Source organism: Triticum dicoccoides, chromosome 7A (genome assembly GCF_002162155.2).
Source record: "Triticum dicoccoides isolate Atlit2015 ecotype Zavitan chromosome 7A, WEW_v2.0, whole genome shotgun sequence".
NCBI lineage: Eukaryota > Viridiplantae > Streptophyta > Magnoliopsida > Poales > Poaceae > Triticum > Triticum dicoccoides.
Genome location: NC_041392.1, coordinates 411,140,899 through 411,165,601, shown reverse-complemented (window position 1 = coordinate 411,165,601; position 24,703 = coordinate 411,140,899). Strand labels below are relative to the sequence as shown.

The 24,703-nt window shown below is 46.8% G+C and overlaps 1 long non-coding RNA gene across 4 annotated transcripts; it reads right to left on the bottom strand.

Moving 5' to 3' along the window:
* Positions 1-1,182: 1,182 nt before the first annotated feature.
* LOC119332339 lies at positions 1,183-9,349 on the bottom strand. Of its 4 annotated transcripts, none has more exons than XR_005160911.1 (5): positions 8,918-9,349; positions 8,679-8,765; positions 8,497-8,545; positions 8,193-8,297; positions 1,183-1,232 (listed from the first exon to the last, which is right to left on the bottom strand). It is a non-coding gene; the product is annotated as an uncharacterized LOC119332339 (long non-coding RNA). The 4 variants fall into 4 exon arrangements; XR_005160910.1 differs by lacking the exon at positions 1,183-1,232 and adding an exon at positions 5,920-6,428; XR_005160909.1 differs by lacking the exon at positions 1,183-1,232 and having other exon boundaries at positions 5,920-8,297; positions 8,863-9,349.
* Positions 9,350-24,703: the final 15,354 nt, after the last annotated feature.

Sequence of the window (24,703 nt, the reverse complement as noted above, 5' to 3'; positions counted from 1 at the left end):
GTGGAGCTGCAGCAAGCGACTAGCATATATGGTGGCTAACCTATTCGCAAAAGAGAGCGAGAAGAGAAGGCAACGCACGGATGAACAACTATGATCAAGAAGTGATCCTAGAACAACCTACGTCAAACATTACTCCAACACCATGTTCACTTCCCGGACTCCGCCGAGAAGAGACCATCACGGTTACACACGCGGTTGATTCATTTTAATTAAGTTAAGTTTCAAGTTATCTACAACTGGATATTAACAAATTCTCATTTGCCCATAACCGTGGGCACGGCTTTCGAAAGTTCAAATCCCTGCAGGGGAGTCCCAACTTAGCCCATCACAAGCTCTTACGGTCAACGACGGATATTCATTCTCCCGAGACATTCCGATCAGACTCGGCATCCCGGTTTTACAAGACATCCTCGACAATGGTAAAACAAGTCCAGCAACACCGCCCGAATGTGCCGACAAATCCCTATAGGAGCTGCACATATCTCGTTCTCAGGGCACACTCAGATGAGCTCTCCATACAACTAAAACCAAACCTCGAGTTTCCCCGAGGAGGCGCTGCACAGGGCTCTAGTTTGGACCAACACTCAGAGGAGCACTGGCCCGGGGGGGTTTAAATAAGATGACCCTCGGGCTCCGGAAACCCAAGGGTAAAAAGAGGCTAGGTGGCAAATGGTAAAACCAAGGTTGGGCATTGCTGGAGGAGTTTTATTCAAGGCGAACTGTCAAGGGGTTCCCATTATAACCCAACCACGTAAGGAACGCAAAAATCCGGGAACATAACACCGATATGACGGAAACTAGGGTGGCAAGAGTGGAACAAAACACTAGGCAAAAGGCCGAGCCTTCCACCCTTTACCAAGTATATAGGTGCATTAAGATAAACAAGATAATATGGTGATATCCCAATAATAAACAATGTTCCAATAAGGAACGATCACCAATCTTCACCTGCAACTAGCAACGCTATAAGACGGGCTGAGCAAAGCGGTAACATAGCCAATCAACGGTTTGCTAGGACATGGTGGGTTAGAGGTTTGACATGACAATTTGGGAGGCATGATAAGCAAGTGGTAGGCATCGTTGCATAGGCATAGAAAAGAGCGAGCATCTAGCAAGCAAAGATAGAAGTGATTTCGAGGGTATGATCATCTTGCCTGCAAAGTTCTCAGAGTTGACTTGATCCTCGTAAGCGAACTCAATGGGCTCCTCATTCGCGAACTCGTCTCCCGGCTCTACCCAAACAAGGACAACAAGCAAACGGAACACAATCAACCACGTGCAATGCTCAAACAACATGATGCAAACAAGGTATGATATGCGGGATGCGATATGCGATGCATATGCAAGATTTGAAAAGGAATTATTGAACCTGGCCTCAACTTGGAAATCCAAGAGTTCCACTAGAAAGGTGAGGTGATTTTGGTTGAAATCGATATAAAGATTACCGGAATCGGATGCACGGTTTGGAAATGGCAAGCAAAACAAATATGGCACCGGTCTGCGATAATCAGCAAGTGACCAACTAAATGCATTAAGATAAATATGCTACAGCACTCAAACATGACAACAAAATACATGGCAGGGATCCACTCATGATGCTTGACAAAAGATGAACACTGAGCTACGGATAATTCATCCATTAACAGGTTCAAACAAGCATGGCAAAAGTGCAATAAATAACAGGTTTCAGACTTAGTGAAATTAACACAAGTCTGGAATTTATCATCAGGAAGCACACTTTAGAGTACGAAAACTACAAGCTACAGGAACTTAATATGGCAAAGCAAGGCATGGCATGAAGATACTCAAAGCACTTAACAGAAGTCCCTTAGTGACCTTGAGCCAAAAGGATCAGAAAATACAATTGCAAGCATGTGAACATGGCAAAAACATAAACAGATCTCAGACTTGGTGAAAAACTGGAGCATGCAAATCAGTTAACGGGTAGGCATGTTTACGAGCTCAATGCACTCACTACAGAGCATGGCATGAAAAACTAAGCATACACCTATCAAGAATACATAGCATAGCAGCTAGACATGGCAATAACAACAACATAGCATGCACGGATCAATAGCAACATCCTCGGCAAAATCGCTAATCATGTCAACAATCTGCCAGGATTCACGATATAGCAAAAGTAGAGCTCGATTGACTCGAGCTAGGGTGCTCCATAAATGCAAACAAAGACATGGATGGATAGAGCACCACAATGTTAACAAATCATCCTTACTGATGATCCTCAAAATAGGCACGGATCACTAGGAAACAACATGAACATATAACATAACGACAAAATCAGGACAAGGACTTAGAAATCCCAGAAATCAGCATTACCGATTACGCTACTTTGCAAGCTTGTGCTAGTCACCACAAATATCACAAGAATACATGGCAAGCACCACTGTAAAGATGACATGTCATATAACAAAACACATATAGAGCTCAGGAGCATAGCATGCACACATTAATCATGGCAAAAATGACAAAATGCCATTTGAAGAAACAGATCTGACAAATTCATCACATAGCCCTCTTCCAACAGCATTTCAGGCATCAAAATGGGATCAAATGAAAATGATGCAATGAGATGAAATGATATACTCGTCGAGACAAACATTTTGATATGCTACACACGCAAATCGGAGCTGCGGATGCAGAGATACGACATGATGAAGATGGCCAAAAATTAGGGTTTCGGGGATAAAAAGTCAACCGAGAGTTTTCTCAGATCCAGATCCAGCGCACGGTACTGTAGCAGTTCGAACTTCGCCGGAGATCTTCGTCGGAAATGGGGCGACGGTGGCCGGACTTGGAGCTCTCGCCGGAGCACGAGACGGCGGGCGCGGCGTCGGGGAGGCAGGGGCGGCGCGGCCGCGCAACTCGCCGGGGCGGCGGAGGCGAGGTGGGGCGACGGATGCCGGAGCTGGGGCCGGCCGGGCGAGCGGCGATGATGATGGCGTGCGACGGCACGGCGAAAGGACCGCCGGACGGGAGGAGGACGAAGACTCGGGCGGCGGCGGTGGTGGCCCAGGCCTTGGGGGCCCAGCGCGGGCCGGGTGGGCCACGTGCGGTGGTGGCCAGCGAGGAGGCCACGTGGCGCGCTCTCACTGGATGAAGGCGGCGGCGGAGAACTGTTCGGCCGGAACAGACATGTCCGGCGCAGCAGAAGACAATTTCTAGGGGTTCGAGGGAAGAAGACCCGTGATTTCGAGAGGGGATCTATATATAGGCATAGAGGGAGCTAGCAAGCTCCAAATGGAGTGCGGTTTTCGGCCACGCGATCGTGATTGAACGCTCTAGATGATGGAGAGGGTTTAGGTTTGTTTTGGGCCAAATTGGAAGGGTGTTGGGCTGCAACACAAACGAGGCCTTCTCGGTCCCTCGGTTAACCGTTGGAGTATCAAACGAAGTCCAAATGGTACGAAACTTGACAGGCGGTCTACCGGTAGTAAACCAAGGCCGCATGACAAGTCTCGGTCTAATCCGGAAATGTTTAACCCACACACACGAAAAGAGGTGGAAAGGGGCACCGGACGAGATAGGAGCGCCGGAATGCAAAACGGACAACGGGAAAAATGCTCGGATGCATGAGACGAACACGTATGCAAATGCAATGCACATGATGACATGATATGAGATGCATGACAAAGACAACAACACACACGGAGACAAAAACCCGAACCCGAGGAAAATAAAATAACTTAGGCCAGAAACAGCAAGAGTTGGGATACAGATAAGGTAAATTACATCCAGGTGTTACAAAAATGATTATAAAACATCCAAGATTGATAATATAATAGGATTGAACAATCAAAAATTATAGATACGTTGGAGAAATATCAGCATCCCCAAGCTTAACTCCTACTCGTCCTCGAGTAGGGAAGTGATAAAAACAGAATTTTTGATGTCGAATGCTGCCTAACATGTCATATCATATTTCTTTCTTTATAGCATGGACATTTGGACTTTTATATTGTTCAAAGCAATAGTCTAGTTTTGACATGATAATTTAAATACTAAAGCATATCAACAAGCAACCATGTCTTTCAAAATATCAACGCTAAAATAAGCTATCTCTAGCCCGTCATGCTCAAGCATTGATCCATTCATGAAACACACTCGCATATTAGCTATGTCCAATACTCAAGTACAATCATATTGCCTCCTAGTTGATGCTTTTTATAAGAGAAGATGGATACTCAAATTCAAAATAAAAATTGCATAAAGTAAAAGATAGGCCCTTCGCAGAGGGAAGTAGGGATTTGTAGAGGTGCCAGAGCTCAAAGCCAAAAACTTAGAGATAAAACATTTTGGGAGGTGTATCCATCCCACCAATGAGAACGACTTAGAGTTCCCAATACTTTCCATGCTTAGATATATCATAGGTGGTTCCCAAACAGAAAATAAAGTTTATTCCTTTTTCCATCATACTTTCACTTTCCATGGCTAACCGTTTTCATACCAACACTTTCCAAGGAATTTATTATTTGACAACATAAAATAAATTCATTTTTTGCATTTCGGGACTGGGAATCCCTAATGCCTTTGCCTTACTCTCGTGTAATGACAAGTGAATAAACACTCATCATGAGAATAACACAGCTAGCATGGAAAATATTAGCCACACCTCACAGCTCCATGAGCAAAACAAACACAAAAAGAGAAGTTTATTTTAAAAAATTAGAGATGGCTCATGCAAATGTGCTTAGAATCGCAAAAGAATACCGCATATATATAGATATAGTGGATCATGTGGGAAAACTGGGTTAAAGGTTTTTGGATGCACAAGTAGTAATCATACTTAGTGCAAAATAAAGACTAGCAAAAGATTGTGAAGCGACCAACCAAGAAACGAATATTCTCATAAGCGAGCATTAAGCATAACTAACACCGAATAATGCATCATAAGTAGGATATAATTTCATTGCATAACTATTGACTTTCGTGCTTGCATAGGTAATCACAAACCTTAACACCAATATTCTTACTAAAGCATAATTACTCATCAAGATGACTCATGTATCACATCATCACATCTCAAAACTATTACTAAGAATAAAGTTTATTTTGTCCAATGATCTTCATGGAAGTTTTTATTATATCTTTCTTGGATATCTATCACTTTGGGACTAATTTTTATGTGTTGCTTTTGACAAGCTCAAACAAATATAAGTGAAGATCATGTGCATAATTTTTCTTTCTCTCAAATTAATTTAAGTGAAGCAAGAGAGAACTTCTTGAAAAATTTACGAACTCTCAAATAAATCTAAGTGAAGAAAGGGAGCATTTCTTAAAAAATACTAAGCATACCGTGCTCAAAAAGATATAAGTGAAGCACTAGAGCAAGTCCATAGCTCATAAAAAATTTAAGTGAAGCATAGAGAGCAATTGTAACAAGTCATGACATAATTTTGGCTCTCTCAAATAGGTGTGTCAAGCAAGAGATCAAGACTTAAAACACATAATAAAACAAGTAAAGACTCATATCATACAAGACGCTCCAAGCAAAACACATAGTATGTGACGAATAAAAATATCGCTTCGAGTAATATACCGATGGTCGTTAGAAGAAAGAGGGGATGCCACTCGGGGGCATCCCCAAGATTAGTTCATTTCTCATTTTTGGATAATAGTTTGGGGTGCCGGGGCATCCCCAAGCTTAGGCTCTTCTACTCCTTATTCCTTCATCCATTGTAAGATAACCCAAAACTTGAAAACTTCAATCACACAAAACTTAACAAAACCTTCGTGAGATCTGTTAGTATAAGAATAATAAATCACTACTATAAGTGATGTATCAAACCAATTCATATTTTTGTTCTTGCATTATATCTACTGTATTCCAATTTTTCTATGGCAAAACCCCATCAAAGAAAACCATAGAGCCATCAAAATAAACACACAACACAAAGAAAACAGAATCTGTCAAAACAGAATAGTGTGTAGAAATCTAACTATTTCGAATACTTCCGTAACTCCAAAAATTCTGAAAAATTAGGACGACCTGATCAATTTGTATACTAGTGGACATGTTGCACCAAATGACGCAGAGACCCGCTAAAGCCATGTTGTCGATGAAAATAGTTTCATTTTGCAATGACATATTTGATATGTTTATCTCGCTAAAGAACCCGAGTTTGGAAAAAATATATGTGTATAATATGTGTAGACCAGTTAAGGAAGCATTTTTTTAGTTGAAAATATGGCTACTACATTGAGAAATCTGAGTTTAAAAGAGAACATATTTGTCCAAATGAGCAAGGTACGTACATGACAGACAACTTTACATTCCACGAAGATGCGACGCAACATCTTCGTTTTTTTTGTGGCTGACGTGACATCTTCCTTGACTTGATTATGTTCAAGCACATTTGGAGATCAAACCCATAATTTATTAAGATATTACTTTCCAAACATACAAACTCCTGTTGTGCCAAATGGAAAAGAAAGAATTAAAGGCAAGTATTTTGCTTAACTTAAGAATGCACTTGGGTTATCTTGGTACAATGGCCTTGTTATTTGAATTAATATGATTCTTTTAAATAACTTTGCAAATGATGGTTAGCATGGCATAGGATTTTTAACCTATAATATATGGCAATGGTGCCAAAGGTTTTTCTTATATTGTTGTGTTGTTGGATGTTCTATCATGCATTAAAGACATGCAAACCAACCTATGGTTGGATGGTTATGAGATAGTGGTATCCCCTGTCCACCAGAGTTCAAATCTCAAACTTAGACATCCTTCAAGCGATATATGTTTAGTGGGAGGAGACATTCCCGTCGAACGAAGACGTTTGTGGCGACTTCATCAATCTCAAAATGATGTGCTAGCTTAGTCTCTCGAAGATGCTCATAAGGGTAGGGCGGTATCCCCTGTCCACCAGAGTTCAAATCTCAGACTTGACATTGGTGCTTGCATTTTTCTGAATTTACTCCAGGCCTTCCAGCGATATATATTCAGTGGGATGAGACATTCCCGTCGAACAAAGACGTTTGTGGCGACTTCGTCAATCTCAAAATGATGTGCCAACTCAGTCTCTCAAAGATACTCATAGGGGTAGGGTGTGCGAGTGTGTGTTCATATGAATGAGTGTATGCTCATGTATTTGAATGACTCCGATTGTACTCTGTTCAAAAAAAGAAAAAGAAAAAGGAAGGAAATAGGTGTAGAGTGGTGTTTTGACACATGGGAGCATATGCTCCTGGATTTTAAAATGTGTTTTAAATATATTTTGAAATGTCATAAAATTCAGACAAAATGATTCTCATGTACATCTCAACATTCTATGTGCATACAAACTTCATTTCATGGAAAACTGGCAACTTTTGTGTCACATGCCAAAAAGATAGAATTTAGTATTAAAAAAGGCTTTTCATGAGACATTTCTTTTGTCTTTTTTACATAAGGTGTATAAAATGTCGGTTTTTCATAGCTGCAATGTGTGTGTACTGCTTTTAGATAGCAAGTACCGATAATCAGTTCCAACACTGACCATTTAATTTTATCATCATTTTTTAAGAATAGATAAATGCAACAAATGTCTAGGTAAGATTATCCACTACTTAATTATCTTTCATTTTGCCTTCCAATTCAAGTGCTTACAGGATAACATGTATTTTTTTCAACCTTACGACAGTACAAATTTTTCGAAAAGGGTTTAAATTGGTTTCTTTTGCAAGCGGTGGGTACATACAGTTTGGGAAAATAGGTGTCAAGGTACAAAAACTCCTTGACGAATTAGTAATCAAGTGTAAAGAAATGCTGAGGTGAGAAAGATGGTTCAACATGTATCTAACTGAATCATTCAGCCTCTCATTATTTTGAGCAAATAGGCTCAAGACAATGTATCATCTATCAGCCTGCTTAAGTGAGTTTCTTTGTGGAGTGTTCCTTGCGGTTGGGAAGTCATGCAAACATCAAATGAGCCTAGTATCCCAAGCCAACTTCTATGCGATAACTAAGCTAAGATAACATTTCTAACATTTGGAAAAGGGACACATAGATCATGAGCACTCCATGGATTCTTGCTCATTCAAAGAAAGGGCTTCTTCTGACTTACTCTCTTGTAATGTGATAGATAGATCAGCTACTAAGTGTTTCGAAAAGAGAAATTATTTTGTCGTCGAAAGAAAAAACTCGAGTAATCCAAACCAAACCACGAGCTGAGGTGGCGGCGAGCACTCACCTTGACCTTGTCGAGCTTGCCCTCATTCAGAACCTTGAAAAGGGTGGATCCAGCGGGCGTCTTGAACAGCATCAACATCTCCAACCAAGCCGCAACTCAACTCACCTTGATCGAAGCACAGCCACACAACGAAATCAAAACAAAGACCAAAAATTGCAAAGACATGAGAAATGATCAGCATGGCAACATTGTTCAGCAGTCAAACAGTCCCAAAATGATACATTGAGAAATCTATATTGGCCTTCCAGTTTATAGAAGAACAAGAAACTACAACATGCAGAAAATAACACATGAATATTCAAACCTTAGTCATATCTGAAGCCATCTTCAGTTGAACAGAGAGAAACCAAATGCTTTAACATCGACATTTTCATGCACCAGATAAATGGCACTAAATCAGCAAAGCGTAGTGCTTAAAAGCATAATCAAAACATGTCACACAGTAGGATAACAAGTTCAACATTTTTGAACGATTCGTAGATTTACCAGTTGTCAACCAAATCACCAGCATAGATCGTAGCCAAGATTGCATGCCTACGGATAATAACACACCTCTCGCACCAGATTTGATCCCTACAACATGAAACCCCAAAACGTGTGAGTAGATCGGGCCAAGAGAAAAAAAGAACACACACTAAAACAGAAGAGGGACGGGAGAAAGGACAGGGACCTGGAGGCGGGCGTCCCTGTGGAGCGCCGCCGCCGGCCATGGTGGCTTCCCTCACCTTCTCCTCCAATCCTCGTGGATGGAGAAAAGAGAGATGGAGCAGGGCTGGGCTGTTCCTTCCCCTTGTCCTCGGCTGCTGCGCTGCTAGGCACGGAGGGAGAGAGGAGGAGCAGCAACAAGGATGCAGCGAGGACGCAAAGCCGGGCGACGGACCTCCTTCGTCTTCCTCGCAGCTACACCCCACCGTGACTAGAGCTGCTCTTCTCCGGCACGGATCCGCCGTCTGTGTGCAGCTACGGTGGTGGAGGGGGAGTAGCAGGCCATGCAGAGGATCCTACAATGGAGGCAATGGCGAGGAACGAGGAGGAGGGAGGGGCTGTGGGGATCGAAGGGAAAGGAGCTAGGGTTGTGTGGCGGCTGGTGTGGAGCAAGGAACGGGATGACAGGAGGAGACGATGGGATTGGGTGCGAGCGCGCGGAGCGGATTGGGCACGCGACAACGGGCAACCCAGCCAATGACTGCTTGGCGCGAGCCCACACGTCATTGGCCAGCAAAAATGACTGCTTGGCGCGAGCCCACACGTCATTGGCCAGCCAAAATAATCGTGAGGTGAAAATTGGGTTTTACTATATACTAGCTAAATACCCGTGCATTGCTACGGGTTGAAACAATATCTCAAAAGTAAATTTCAAAAAAAATCTCAAAAAGTAGTGACATGATCAATTACCCTCCGCCACGATGGTGTCAACTATGTCGGGGCAACGTTGCTGGCTACTAACTGCTACCCGGAGATGGGTGGTGAGATGAAAGGTGAGGTATGGTTTTAGACGGAGTCCAAGACAGTTGTCGTCCGACCCAACCATCCAGGTCTCGGCTCTATCGCAAGACAACATCGAATGGGATGGCTAGTGTGCAATCACGGGACCTAGCATGGCCATTGATGCAGCCAACCGAGAAGTATGCATAGTCGTCATGGGGAGTCACCTTTGTGTGTGTGGTGATTGAGCAATCAACATAGCGTTGTTAGAGCCGACCACAGAGTATAGGGAGAAGGGGTGGCGGCGTAGATGCCCTACAGTAGAAACCCTTGTTGTTCCTCGATATGTTGATTATTTAGATGAAAAACTTAATTCCGTCGAACATAGACAAATTGGTTGACATAATTGGGTAGTGAAAAAAAATCAAAGATCGGTTAAATTATTACCCCATCCTCAATTATTGGGTTGGCAAGCCACGAAGCAGCGTTCCCTTTTTATTATGAGTTTGCTCGAAAATTTTCCTAATTAAATGGACCTAATTAATTGCATGCCTAATTAACAATCTGGCTAATTAATTGCATTAATGGTTTGGTTTTCAAATTGATTCAGCGTGAAAATTCCCTATTCAAATGAATCTAATTAACCACACGCCCAAATAATCGTTTGGAAATTAATTGCATTAAAGGCTCTGTTCTCGAATTGATTTGGCGCTTGGTTTTCAAATGGTTCTTGCATTAGTGACTGCAGGGGACAAATCTATGTTCCAAGATATAAAATCTCCTTTAACAGTAGAGGTCTTTCGCACTTGCATAAAAAGACTCATAGTGCCATGCCATGGCCTCCAACCGTCCAATCTCTTGCAAAATCATAGTCTGCCAGTGTAGACCGTCATTCATTTTGTATGGTCTAACAAGAAAATTTCTTGTGTTGGCACCACGCATGTGAGATCAACATCAATGTTACAATCACTTGGTACTGAGGCATCTGGGAGGTTCTTGAGTGCACCAAGACTTGTGGCCTTCGATCTCACTTATGGTCCATGATTTTTTTCTTAATGTTTGTCTTATTCATTTGAGAGAACATCCCTGTTAGCAACTTATGTAAAATGTATTGGCTGTTATTTTTATGCAATTAATTAGGATGACATTAGGAGTGTAGAATGTTTGGACAATTTTGGGTCAAGGATGGGAGCATCTACGAATGGCCCTCCATCTTCTTTTCTGATCTACAAAGTTTTCCTTTCTTGGATTCACATTCCATTATGATTCTAAATCTGGCGGGCTGTCAGTGATTGCCACATGAATGGAGCTGAACTGAATCTAGAATCTAGGAAATTGCCCATGTGTTGCAACGGAGATGCACCGTTAAAAAGATAACAGTAAAAATGGGTTGTCACAGCAAAAAATAAACACTACCATGGCAATGAAATATGTTTCCCATGGAAGAAAAATATGTCATGGCAGTAAAAATGGACCATCCAGGCAGAAAAAAACAATAATTCTGGGCCATGTTAACTTAGTACCACATACGAATCATCAAGTGTTACGAAAATAAGAGAAAGATAGATTATAACATTTTTGCTCCAATTACAGACATCTTCCTTATTTAATCTCATCTCAAATCAAAGGAACAAAACCATACTATGTTAAACAAAATCTGTATACAAGTATATACTGATGGGCTACCAAAAAACCATTGTAAAAGCAGCCGGCAATGGGAGGAGGAGCACAAACAATGAAGCTGTTCGAAACACCGAATTATTGGGCGATTCGAATTGGATTTCACTCTTTGGATACCAATACAGGCCCTCTTATGCACTTGTGCACTCTTTGTGGTATGCTACTTCAACACACGGCAAACATTTCTGTACTGGATATCCACCGGCTGATCATATGTACCAGGTTTGAGAGGACATCTTGGGCAATTGTCACGAATGGGCGCAGGTGAACACACTCAAGTTGTCAAGATAGTTGGAAACGTGGTTGTATTCCTCCCCTTCATTGGTGCCCATGGTGTCCGGGAAGTAGCCGTCAGCCGGGAGCTCAGTCACACTCCCCAAAACTCAGACACGGTAGGCGCCCTCACCGGTCATCCACCCTATCTCGTGCGTACGCTTCCATAGCACCTCCAGGAACACCCTATCCCTCGGGGACACACTCCACACAAACGGGCTCCGCAAACCCACCAGGGCCAATGTGGCTCATCAAGTGAGCGTGCCACAACGACATGAGGGAGGTTGCTCGCTGCCCAGCGCATTTAGGTGTGCATGTTGGTAGCGTCTGTGCGTTGTCACTGTCCCAGCTTCCCTACTACTGCATAACATAAAATTGGAAGAAAACCAAACACAACGAGACGCCGAGAGCTGGCATATAGCAGCATGGCATGACAAATTTGGGCCGTAGCGAGCGTGTACCATGGAGATTTCGGCATACAAAGAAACGAGATATAGCTGACTGAAATGAAACTTAGTTCAGTTTAGATTATTGAGCTACAATTTCAAATCTTTGACGGATTAATAACAGGATGTTTACCCATTCCTTTGCAGTTCTATCCCAACAATGATCTGTAACTACCGAACAGATCAAAATATATATAATCTATAATATTGTTCATGTTTTGTAAAAGAAATAGACTATATGGAGTATCAAGGCTGCCATACCAGTCCACTTGCACATCCAATTCTCGAATGCAACTTCATAATAGCACACCAATTCCCTAAACTTTAAAAACATTATTACCTTTTATTCATCTACTTTCCATAGCAGTTTGGATAGATACACAGAAAACTGGTCTGCAAAAGGACAGCAAATGTCAAACATGCTACAAATAGATAACATGTAGTAGATTAGTAGTACAAACATGCATGATACTCTCATGCGAAAAGGATCAAGAATAAGTATAGTAATACAAAGAGGGGACTCACATGTGCCTTATGGCATGTTCGTTCCCTTGCATCATAGATCCCACAGGCTACAAGTAATTGAAGTGTACACAAGTAGATATGCAAGACAACGGTCACTGTGGTTACTGTTTCATATGTGGCTGCCCGACTAAGATAAAAATAGTATAAGAAGGGATTGACAAGATGTATTCATATTATAGGGATTCTCCTCATTGAATATGGAGGTCGGGGCAGCGGCCGCAACCTACATGTGGGGTTGGAAGCGTCAGGCGTGTCTGGCGGTCTGGAGCCCCTGCTCTATCCCTAGGCTTGGCTCAGCGCACGGCACTGCTCTCAACCAGCTACGTGGTTTGCTAGCACGCGGAGGAGCTAGCGCCCGGCAGGACAGGCTGATGTGATCACCTCACGGCGCCCGTCGTGCAAGTTAATGGCAATCACGCGCATGATGCGTCTGGCGACCTTGGCAGATGCGGCAGCTGGGGCGGTGGCGGCACACAACAAGCTAGCGAGCGTCGGCGTGACGTTGTCAGGCAGGCATTGGAGAATGTGCGTCGCGATCGCCATGGCTGGTGGTGGGAGAAGCGACAGTCAGGTTGAAGATGCATGGTTGTTTTTGGTGGTAGTCCACGACGTAGTCGAGCGATATGACACGATGCAGAAACACTTCTGCCTGGCGGCTAGGTTTGCGAGGCCAAGCTGGGTGGGGAGGAAAAGAGACGGGTTCGGAACGGGAGTCACGCAAGAGGATCGGTGGTGATTTGTGATGTATTTTAGGAAAGTTCTGATTCCATCGTGATTTAGGTACATGAGATAATGAAAATCAGAGGATGGTAAAAATCGATGGCTTAGGATGGATACAAATCAGTGGGGATCAATGGTGAGGTTGTTCGATCGATCATTTGCCAGGACTAACGAAGGAAATGACTTACGGACTCCTAGAGATGATTTGATTGGTGTCGTATATGGAAGGGAATGGAAGGATTGGTGTGATATATGGAAGGGTGGGATCGATGGATGGATGAAAGGGTTGGTTTGGTTTTTCTGGGCATGAGACGTGTGGTTCAGGTGATGCATGAATTAAAACCGGTCTTGGTTTTTGGAGTCACGCAAGAGGATCGGTGATGATTTGTGATGTATTTTAGGAAAGTTCTGATTCCATCATGATTTAGGTACATGAGATAATGAAAATCGGATGATGGTAAAAATAGGTGGCTTAGGATGGATACAAATCGGTGGGGATCGATGGTGAGGGTGTTCGATCGATCGTTTGTCGGGACTAACGAAGGAAACGACTTGCGGACTCCTAGAGATGATTTGATTGGTGTTGTATATGGAAGGGATTGGAAGGATTGGTGTGATATATGGAAGGGTGGGATCGATGGAAGGATGAAAGTGTTGGTTTGGTTTTTCTGGGCATGAGACGTGTGGTTCTGGTGATGCATGAATTAAAACCGGTCTTGGTTTTTGGAGGGAGAGAAAAAATTGGTGGGAGGGAGATTGATGTAGGGTGGAACCCTAGATGGCCGATTTTTCATGAAAGAGCGGATCCCGCGAAGAACACGAAGAACACGGGGAAGAACGGAGAGAAAATCACAAGGGGAACACAAGAGAACACTCAAACCAACAAGTATGATCACACATGCGCTAGATCCATGAACACAAAGGGAGATACACGATCCAAAGTCAACAAAGGACGATACAAGAGGTTACCGGTTCTTCTCTGTGAGGAGGTCTTGAATCCACAAAGGGATCTTCCCGTGAGGGGTCTTGTCGGTGTCAAAACCGGCGGATCTCGGGTAGGGGGTCCCGAACTGTGCGTCTAAGGCGGATGGTAACAGGAGGCAGGGAACACGATGTTTTACCCAGGTTCGGGCCCTCTTGATGGAGGTAAAACCCTACGTCCTGCTTGATTTATTCTTGATGATATGAGTATTACAAGAGTTGATCTAACATGAGATCGGAGAGGCTAAACCCTAGAAGCTAGCCTATGGTATGATTGTATGTTGTCCTACGGACTAAAACCCTCCGGTTTATATAGACACCGGAAAAGGGCTAGGGTTACACAAGGTCGGTTACAAAGGAGGAGATATCCATATCCATACTGCCTAGCTTGCCTTCTACGCCAAGTAGAGTCCCATCCGGACACGAGACGAAGTCTTTAATCTTGTATCTTCATAGTCCAACAGTCCGGCCAAAGGATATAGTCCGGCTGTCCAGAGACCCCCTAATCCAAGACTCCCTCAGTAGCCCCTGAAACAGGCTTCAATGACGATGAGTCCGGCGCGCAGTATTGTCTTCGGCATTGCAAGGCGGGTTCCTCCTCCGAATACACCACGGAAGAATTTGAATTCAAGGATAGTGTCCGACCCTGCAAAATAAGTTCCAGATACCACCGTAGAGAGAATAATATTTCTACAAATCTAATTTGCTGACTTATTTTGGCAACACGACATTATGCCATGGCCCGGTGATTATTCGAACCGTTTCCTTTAACTAGCCCCGCACATAACGCGAGGCAGTTTTTTGACACGTCTTGTCAAAGCAGAGATCATGTCCCCCTTATTACGGGATTATCATCAATACGGGCGTGGGTAACCCAACCGCGCCATCGATTACGGCGCTTGGGGGATAAGCGAGTTTCACCAGGCTAGTGGGGGCGCATAGTTTCTGCCGCCCTTATAAAGGGACAAGGTTTAACCTTTTTCTACCCACGCCTTCTTCCTCCTTGCTCATCCTCTCTTGCGCACTCGAGCTCCAACTCCCAAGCCTACATCCTTCCCCTCAACCTTCTCCAATCATGTCCGGAGCAGGAGGCAAATGGATGGCTTCCTCCGTTACGGAGGGACACATCAAGAAGATGCGCGGGGCCGGATACTTGGCCGCGAACATCGCGCACCGGCTGCCCGCTGTGGGGCAGATCGTTCCTACCCCTGAACCTCACGAGAGGGTAGTCTTCCTCCACCACTTCCTCCGCGGACTGGGGTTTCCCCTCCATCCATTCATCCGTGGTCTCATGTTCTACTACGGGCTGGACTTCCATGATCTGGCCCCGAACTTCATCCTCAACATTTCGGCGTTCATCGTCGTGTGTGAGGCTTTCCTCCGCATCCAGCCCCACTTCGGCCTGTGGCTAAAGACCTTTAATATCAAGCCGAAGGTGGTGGGCGGCCAACAAGCAGAATGCGGCGGAGCCATGGTGGGCAAGATGCCCAATGTTATATGGCTTGAAGGCTCCTTCGTGGAGACCATAAAGGGGTGGCAATCGGCGTGGTTCTACATCACCGAGCCGCGCGACGCCAAATGGGTGGCCGCCCCCAAGTTTCGATCCGGAATCCCCACGCGGCTCACTTCCTAGAAAGAGAAGGGCCTGTCCTGGGGTCCATCGGTGGAGCTGGACGGACTCCAGAGATGTATCCGGAATATGGCAGGCAAGAAGCTCAAGCTTGTCAACATAGTCCAGGTCATGCTCATCCGCCGAATCCTCCCGTGCCAACAACGAGACTTCAACTTGTGGGAGTTCGACCCGGCCTAGCACCAGACTGTGAGCGAGCTCTTCGATATGACACATAAGGACGTCTAGAAGGTGCTATTCAAGGGTGTCGAGGTCCCTCCCTCCCTCACCGAGGACCGCGGACTAAGCGCGAAGCTCCGAGCGCATTCGGTGAGTTCTATACATCCGGTAGGATATTTTATTTCCCCTAGCTTAACCATGTGCGGGGTCTGAGCTCCACGCCTTTGACAGGACTGGGTGGATACGTCAAGGCAGATTAATTGTCCGGCCCCTCTGCCCGAAGACACCGCGGACGCTCTCCTAACGGAGATGCTGACTCCGGTTCCTTACAAGGTGCTGGAGAAGACCAAGAAGGCCAAGGGAACCCAAAAGAGTTCCCAACACCAGGTGTTATCGGACTCATCGTCCGATAACTCCGCGACGCACTCCTCCCCCGAAGACGAGGAGGAAGATGAAGATACTCCCCCTTCAGTCGAGGGAGACAAGAAAAGGAAGGCCGCCCCAACCGGGGGGGCGAAGGGTCCAAGAAGGGAAGGACTCTCCTTCCGGACTATTCCACCACCGCCGCCGAAGGCGAAGACGAGTGGCTGCTCAGGTCCAAGCCCCTAGAGAAGTCGTAAGTATTCGGATGCCAGAATAACTCATAGCATACCTTTGACGCACTGCCTCTCCTAACGCCGAGTTATGACCATGCAGACCGCCACGAGCCCGTATCGACGTATCGTCGGACGGCTCCCTGGGCTCGTCGGATATGGATAGCGATCCACTTCAGACCGCCACCTCCCCATGCCCTACGGACAACGCCGAGGTATTGTCTCAAGAGGCACCGCGTCGAGGGGAGACAGTCCCGGAGGCGCCTCAAGGTGACCTTCTGGACTCCAGGAGCAGAGGGAGTAAGGCTCCCGAGGGCTCCGAGTTTGGCCCTCAGCCAAACACTGCGCTGGAACCCCCAGTGGTTCCGGACTCGGGCAGGCGGCCTCCTTCCAAGAGGGGCAAGACGCCTGTGCCGGTGACCTCTGTCCATCTAGAGACACCGGACAATCTGCTGGGAACGCTTCGCAGCACTTCCATCGATGAAGAGCACTGCACTATTATGTGTGCGGTGGTCCAGAAGGTTTAGTCCGCCAAGAGCGGACTGACTGAAGCCTGTGCCAGCCTTCTAACAGGCTTTGAGGTAAGTTTTTGAAATATAGGAAAAATATTACCGCATAGACAGTAGCCCCTGATGCTCTATTCGGTGTTCACAAAGAAAAGCCGAACAGAGGATCAAACAATATTGCAGGAGTCTAATATAAGTATGTCAATATGCGTATGCAGGCTTCGCTGCTGGCCTCTGCCGCACTGACTGCGGAGGTCGCCGCACCGAAGCAGTACCTTAAAGGGTCCAAGGACGAGCTCGGCTTTGCCAAGAGGCAGCTCGAGGAGAACAAAGCTAAGTAGTACCTAGTATATGTATATGTATAAAAAGAATGTGATTGCAAAATGACGGGATTATCGTAAATTTGCCAGGGGCCACGACCGAGGTGGCGACCCTGAAGCAAGCGCTATCCGAGGCCGAAAACAAAGCGGCCACGAAGCGCACCGAGCGGGAAAGGCATGAGGCTCGGGTGGGCGAGGTGCAGCAAGAGCTCCACGCTCTCGTGACGAAGCGCGAGGCGTTGGAGCTTGACTTGAAGACGCGAGAGTCCGAGCTTGCCGCAGCCCTCGAGAGCGCAAAGAGTGCCAAGGCCGAAGCCCAAAAGGCCCTCCAGGAGATTGATGCAATGAAGAAGATAGTGGCGGGTAAGGCATTCTATATGCAAAGCAAGCATGTGAAAGTAAATTACCTGTTACTTACCTGAATCCGGAGCTCTCCAGGAGCATTCGCAGATTTGCCCCACAGCGTGTCGGATGCCGCACAGTTTTACCAGGCCGAGGAGGGAAGCTTAACGGAGAAGCTGTTCTGGTCTCAGTATACTGGGACCGAACACCCGATGCCTCTGAGCGACCAGCTCAAGCAACTGGTCGAGCTGCACAAGGCGGCCGAACCGACCATGAAGGGCTTTATAGTCCGGATGTGGCCTGGCGACGCCCTTCCCAACAGCTACTTCGTCCTGGTGAGGCGGCTTGTGGATGCCTGCCCACGGCTGGAAGTCATCAAGCGGTCCGTCTGCATCGAAGGTGCACGCCGGGCTTTCGCCCGTGTGAAGGTGCAGTGGGCCAAGCTAGACGCCGTGAAGTTGATTAAGGAAGGGCCACCGGAGGGCAAGGAGCATCGCCACCCCAAGATGTACTATGAGGGTGTCCTCAAGGGTGCTCGTCTCATAGCGGACGAGTGTACGAAAGATATAATATTCGAGTAAACTCACTCGTGTAATCCTGTATTTATGAAAACTTGTTCGTATGCGCTATGCAACGCTTGTTTGAATTTAAAATATTACCTTCTGTTCGGTTGTTTATCAAATCTGAGAGATGGACGAGTGTTCGGGTGTTCGGGATAAACCTGAGCACTCTTGTTCCCATTGTTGGGTCCTTCGAGGGAGGTGCTCAGCACAACGAACAAGGCAATCGGACTATAATGCGCTATCACTCTCACTTAGCCATAGAATTCTATAATTTTAAATTTCGGCAAAGCCCCTAGTATCCGGAAAGCCGAATTCGGGGCACGATACACGCCTTAAGCCAGACAGGGCCGACTCCTCGCTCTAAGCGGCATAAGCCTTTAGGGACTCGAAACCTCTCGAACAGCGACCAGTCTCTCGCCTTATCATGACAGTCCGTTTTAGCTTTCTCTACTGAGGTGCTTAACCCGGCAGAACCGGGGCACAATCGCAGTAGTTCTCCCAGTGCTACCTTATCCAATATAGCGGAACGTAAGGTACCAAAACATGGGAGCCGGGCAAACCCAACTATTGACCCAAGACATGATTCAGAGTTGATGCATATAATGCTATAAGTTCGGGGTGCCGCACTGTTGAAAGTGTTCGGACTTCTCACGCCGTATTATGGGGTATGCTTAAGCCCCTAGCGTATTGGCCATACCAGAGTGTACGGGTGCTGGATGTTGTAAATGAACATATATATATATAAGAAGAATGCAATAATAGTCTTAATGCTATGCATTTTTTATTCAAAAATGTGCGTTAAAGCAGAATGATACAAGTAGTCCGATAAGCAGAAAGTAGGACTGTTTGACATGTCCCTTCCAAGGGCAAGCTGAGGAATAGTATTAAAACAAATATTTCACTCGTTATCGTAATCCACCTGGGAGTTCCGTGGTGTGACGTAGCCTTCTACCTCCTTGGATGCTGCATCATGTGTTCGGCAATCACGCTGCCGGACAGGGTTTCTAGAGATTGAAGTCCTGAAAGAGAAAAATAACAAAGCGGGAAGCCCTTAGTGTGGTTTAAGCCACGACTTGGAGTGTGCCGCCGTCGTGCCCCCCTCCCCGTCTGTGCCCATGGTATTTTTGATGCGTAATTATGTACGCGTGGCACGGATTTTGCCGTTTGGCTAGGACCGGGGTGGGGGCCGCATTGCTATGCGAGCTTGGAACATGCCAGGCGGTCCTGTTGCCGATTACTCCGGGCGCGCTTGAAGGTGTCCGGGTCCTTAGTCGCCAAACTAGTGGATTGCCTTAAGAGGCTGCTTTGTGCATCTGCTGCGACGGCCGCAGTGTGCTCCTCCGTGCGGAAAGAGCGCTCTGTGTTTCCATTGACTGTGATGACCCCCCGAGGTCCTAGAATCTTGAGCTTGAGATATGCGTAATGTGGTACCGCATTGAATCTTGCAAATGTGGTTCGCCCTAGCAGTGCATGATAGCCACTGCGGAACGGGACTATGTCGAAGATCAACTCTTCGCTTCGGAAGTTATCTGGAGATCCAAAGACCACTTCCAGTGTTACTGAGCCTGTGCAATGGGCCTCTACACCTGGGTTGACGCCTTTAAAGGTTGTTTTGGTGGGTTTGATCCTTGAGGGGTCTATACCCATTTTGTGCATTGTGTCCTGATAAAGCAGGTTCAGGCTGCTGCCACCGTCCATTAGGACTCGAGTGAGGTGGAATCCGTCAATGATTGGGTCGAGGACCAATGCGGCGAATCCGCCATGGTGGATACTAGTGGGGTGGTCTCTGCGATCGAAGGTGATCGGACATGAAGACCATGGGTTGAACTTTGGGGCGACTGGCTCCAACGCATATACGTCCCTGAGCACACGCTTCCGCTCCCTCTTGGGGATGTGGGTTGCGTATATCATGTTCATCGTCCGCACTTGTGGGGGGAACCTCTTCTGTCCTTCGGTGTTCGGCTGCCAGGGCTCCTCCTCGTCATCTCTATGTGACCCCTTATCTTTGTTTTCGGCATTTACCTTGTCGGCCTGCTTGAACACCCAACAATCCCTGTTGGTGTGGTTGGCTGGCTTGTCGGGGTGCTGTGTATTTGGCACGAGCGGTCGAGTATACGGTCCAAACTGGACGGGCCCGGAGTGCTTATTTTGAACGGCTTTTACCGCTGACCGGGTTTAGAGCCTTTGAATCCGGCATTAACTGTCGTATCCTCGGTATTGTCACTGTTAATGCGGCGCTTATGTTTGTTGCGACGTGACCTGCCATTGCCGTCCTTGGTATCTGAAGTACCATGGTTCTTTGATATGTTATTGCTGCGAGCCAGCCAGCTGTCTTCTCCCGCACAAAAGCGGGTCATGAGTGTCGTGAGGGCTGCCATAGATTTCGGTTTTTCCTGACCAAGGTGCCGGGCTAGCCACTCGTCGCGGATGTTGTGCTTGAAAGCTGCTAGGGCCTCTACATCCAGGCAGTCGACGATTTGATTTTTCTTTGTTAGGAACCATGTCCAGAATTGCCTGGCCAATTCCTCTGGCTGCTGAATTATGTGGCTCAAGTCATCGGCATCTGGTGGTCGCACATAAGTGCCCTGAAAGTTGTCGAGGAATGCGGCTTCCAGATCTTCCCAACAGCCAACGGACTCCGCTGGCAAGCTGTTGAGCCAATGCCGAGCTGGTCCTTTGAGTTTGAGTGGGAGGTATTTGATGGCGTGTAGGTCATCACTGCGGGCCATGTGGATGTGCAAGAGGAAATCCTCGATCCATGCCGCAGGATCTGTTGTGCTGTCGTATGATTCTATATTTACGGGTTTGAAACCCTTTGGGATTTGATGATCCATCACTTCGTCTGTGAAGCATAAGGGGTGTGCGGCGCCTCTGTACTGGGCTATATCGCGATGCAGCTCGAATGAGTCTTGCCCGCTGTGTTCGGCCCGGCCAGACTTAATTTTACTGTATCCGGCGTGACGATTATCGTCTCGCATAGTGGCGCGCCCTCGTGATCCGTAGATCGATCTTGCATGTTTTGCTTTGTCCTCCAATACATCTCACAGCTCTGGCGTATTTCCCCCTGCCTTTTTATTTGAATGACGTCGGGGTGTGGGCTGAGCTTTTGGCTGGAATGTCTCTCTGTCACTATCGGGACCACGATTCTAAGTCACACCGATCTAGCATGTAACACCTCATATCACTTTGCGGCCTCACGCACGGTAACCCCACGGGTGTCGCCTTACCATGGCCCGGGACCGTTTGCGCCTTTTGGCTCACGTATATGATAGTGTCACTAGCATCCATATGACAGAGAACCCGGGCCGACATGGCTAGTCGTGAACCCAAAGCGGCACTAACCTATGGGAACAGGCATACATGATTCACATCGAGCGTGTCGCTCAGCAGCGTGTGAATCCGGGCTGTAGCACTGGGCTAAGAGGACTCCGGGGAACCCGGGCTGTAGCAGGCTAGGCAGGACTCCGGATGTCACCGCGTGACATTTCCCCGAAGGGACAAACACAGGAACGAAGTGAAACACATGCCTGCCAGTCAAGTGTCCTGAGCAGTAGTGCTGGGCTAGCAGGACTCCGGTGTACCGGGCTTTAGCGGACTACTATGGCTCAAGGAAGCACTAGACTACATTTCCCCATAAGAGAGACTGCCAATGATAAACAACTAGATTGTCGGATCCCACACATAGCAATACACGTCACACGTACGCATAACATGCAAGTATGTGTTGTACAACATGGTATCACAACATAATGCAAACTCATATAGATAAAGGCTCAGAAGGGCCACATAGCATAAATACAAACAGGGGTCACATGACCCATCATTCAGAGCATACAAGCAACGGAAGCATTACATGTCTGAGTACAGACAACTACAAAAGAAAAAGGCTGAGAAGCCTGACTATCTACAAGTCCCTCCCAAGGGTACAAGATCGTAGCTGAGGTAACAAGCTACTCGTCGAAGTCCAAGCGGAACTACTAGTAAGACAGATGTCTTGTCTGCAAAACATAAATAAAGCAAACGTGAGTACAAAGGTACTCAGCAAGACTTACATCAGATCCTATCATACATGCATTTGTATCAAGAAGGTAATGTGGGGTTTTAGTAGCAGCAAGCCAGCTTTGACTCAGTGGCTATCCTGTTCTACGACAATGAGAAACTTCTTTGAGGTGAGGCAGCCCACACGAGTCCACTAATCACCACATCAATACACCACTATGGATTCATCCCCGTCTCTCCTATGAGAAGGCCATCCATAGCACTCACACTTGTCTTGAGCATTTTAGAGTATCCACTTTAAGTTGTCTATGTACCACGTAAGCATCCAAGAAGTCCATAACCGAGGACACGGCTATTCGAATAGATCATGATAACCCTGCAGGGGTGTACTTATTCACACACGCTCTCACCACTTATCACCATGTACACGCCATGTATCTCGGCAACCTTCAAGCGTAAGCCTGGCGAGGGTGTCGGGCACGACCTGACTAACCACGCAAGACTCTAGTCCATGTTTATCGCCTATTTGGGTTCCATCTGCAAGGAGATCCGGCCGGGGTGTCGCTCACGGCCCCAAACGATGTGAGCAGGGTTCCCAAGCCCACCATCTGGGTGCCACTTGGTGCACCGTGCCACCTGTGCCTAGTCTATCCCAAGCCCACCCTGCCGGGTGCCACTCGGTAGATAAATAGCACTACCTACAAACACCCGAAACTATTTGCAACTCCTGGACAAGATCAAGGAGGTTAATAAGTCGAGAGAGCTTGGAGCGCCCGGAGCCCAATGTGTGTTAGTAGCTAGTCATTGGACAACTTACACAGAACTCAGTTCTTAAGGACGGTCCCAATGAGACAACCCACCATGTACTCCTACATGGCCTCTCACCGCTACCTTTACCAAATCATGTTCACACGCTTAACTCTCAGTACCAGAACATATCATAACACTCCAATTCATTCCTGATGAATCAGACCTGACACAACTCTAAGCAATAGCAGGCATGGCATGGTAGGAACACAACATGGCTCAAACAACTGCTACACATGCTAGTGGGTTTTAACTATTTACTGTGGCAATGACAGGTCATGTAGAGGAATGGGTTCAACTACCATAGCATAAAGTAGCAGTTGAATCGTTGTTGTCCTAATGCAATAAATGAGAGCAGGAGCGAGAGAGTAGGACTGTATCGGAATGAACAAGGGGGTTGCTTGCCTGGTAGATCAACAGGGGGGCACTGCTCCTCTGACAGGTACTCTGGATCGGTCTCCGGAGCAGGACCTATCGAGAAGGAACGGTGTCGACAATCAATACACAAGCATATGCAACAATATGATGCATGAACATGGCATGAAGACGTGATGTTGTTTGAGCTAATGCAACTATCATTCATTTGGTTAAAGTCCATTTGAACCAAAGATTCAAATGCATCTTTAACATAAGCTCTTATAATTGCCATTCATGTGTTTTCACCTATACAGCAGGTATAACTTGGTTTTTCATGCATGAAACTGGTACAGCTGGATAGATTGCATTTTTCTGATGATTTTTCATATATAAATTATTTCAATATGAGCTACGTTTGAATTTCTGTGATTTTTTGAAGTTTTGAATATTTTCTGGAATTTCCTGATTTATTTTAATACCAGAAAATGAATAATTGCGTCAGCATGACAGTGGCATGACGTCAGCAAGTCAACCATTGCTGACCGGTCAAATCTGACGTGTGGGGTCCACATGTCAGTTTCATAGGTTAATTAACAAAGGGGGTTATATGTAATCTAATTAATAGATTAGGGTGTGGGGCCCACTGTCAGTGTCATAGAGGGGGGGGGGTTAATTAGCGGGGCTGACTCGGTCAAACCTGCCGGCGTTTAGCCACCGGCGAGGCCGAACGCGGCGGAGGGCACGGGAATCGCCCTCCGGCGACCATTTGGGCGGCGAAGACCACGGGCGAGGAGCTGAGCCTCGTTCGCGTCATCTGGAGCAAGTGGGAGAGGCGGGGACGGCCGGAGCTCGTCGGGGCGAAGCTCGGGGCGGCGGCCGGAGTTCGGTGGCGTGTGGGCGCAGCACTGCGGTGCACTGCAGGGGATGCGGAGGGCCTCTACGGCCTCCTGGCGTCACCAGGAGCACGGTGACGCGCGCGGGAGTGGCTGGCTCGAGCTCTGGCCACCGTGGCGCCATGGTTGGCGGCGAGGAGCTCGCGGGCGTGGTGGTTGAGCTAGCTGGATGGGGCAAACGAGCACGGGGAGGAGGGGGAAACGGAGTAGAGCTCACGGCGGATCCAGCGGAGGCATCAGCGAGCTCGGGGAAGCACTGGTGCGGTCGGAGCGTCGTCGGCGATCTCGGGCA